This window comes from Perkinsus marinus, assembly GCF_000006405.1.
Source record: "Perkinsus marinus ATCC 50983 genomic scaffold scf_1104296929822, whole genome shotgun sequence".
In the NCBI taxonomy this organism is placed as follows: domain Eukaryota; phylum Perkinsozoa; order Perkinsida; family Perkinsidae; genus Perkinsus; species Perkinsus marinus.
Window position 1 is genome coordinate 1 of NW_003216346.1, and position 1,102 is coordinate 1,102.

Sequence of the window (1,102 nt, forward strand, 5' to 3'; positions counted from 1 at the left end):
TTCTGCATGCGAAGCAGACGTGATACCTCTACACCACACGCCCGATAAAAAAGTAAGGTACGCCGCCTTCCGGGACGAATAACTGCTTCTCTCAGATAGACAACTCACCTTAAGCTATGGACGTGCCGAGAATTGAACTCGGGGCCTTCTGCATGCAAAGCAGACGTGATACCTCTACACCACACGCCCGGTGAAAAAGTAAGTTACGCTCACGTCATGCCGTTCGCAGTTGATGGAGGTTCTGTGATGGGAGTTTTGGCAATATGTCACGGACGAGGGTGGATCTCACAAACCCATGTGGGAAGCAGTCCACGTCCGTGACGCATTCAGTGCCCGGGATAAAACACGGCTATACCAATCAGCCACCGTGCAGATCCCGGGTGAATGCCCCCCATCTCAGATAGAAAAAAAAATCTAAACACCGTCACACCCAAGATAGCTCGTCTGATGCCTAACTTAGAGTGCTTGAGGGTTTCCAACAGGAATTCTCAAGCACTCTGGGGGAACTTTCTCTGTTCTTGGGTGTATGTTCCGAAGGTGATCAGACTGGATCACTGCTTTAGCAACGACTTGACGTCTTGCTTTTCTCTTGAAATTCCGTCATCTGTCTTTCGGCTATCCGTGAACTTGCTCTCTTGGGAGACCTTCACTCACGTCATGCCGTTCGCAGTTGATGGAGGTTCTGTGATGGGAGTTTTGGCAATATGTCACGGACGAGGGTGGATCTCACAAACCCATGTGGGAAGCAGTCCACGTCCGTGACGCATTCAGTGCCCGGGATAAAACACGGCTATACCAATCAGCCACCGTGCAGATCCCGGGTGAATGCCCCCGCCTCATGTTGCCAAACCTCTCCCGCGTGCATGTTCGAAGCTCCATACTTGAATGCCCACCGGGTTAATTAAGGGTGTTAGCAAGTTCACGCCTGGGTTTTATGTCAGTGATCTGATCCCTTCCGCCGTTTTCGGGTCCCCAACCCATGAAACACAGGTGTGGCCTTGTTACTAATCACTCTTAAATACAAATCCTAGTGATCCCAGAAACACCTTATCCGACCATCCGCAGACTATGCGGGCAGCGGGCCTCGATCACAATTACTCAT

At 51.0% G+C, this 1,102-nt stretch overlaps 1 non-coding gene across 1 annotated transcript; it reads right to left on the bottom strand.

Annotated features, from left to right (window-relative positions):
• Positions 1-117: 117 nt before the first annotated feature.
• On the bottom strand, positions 118-189 carry Pmar_PMAR026647. Its single transcript has one exon. It is a non-coding gene; the product is annotated as a tRNA-Ala (tRNA).
• Positions 190-1,102: the final 913 nt, after the last annotated feature.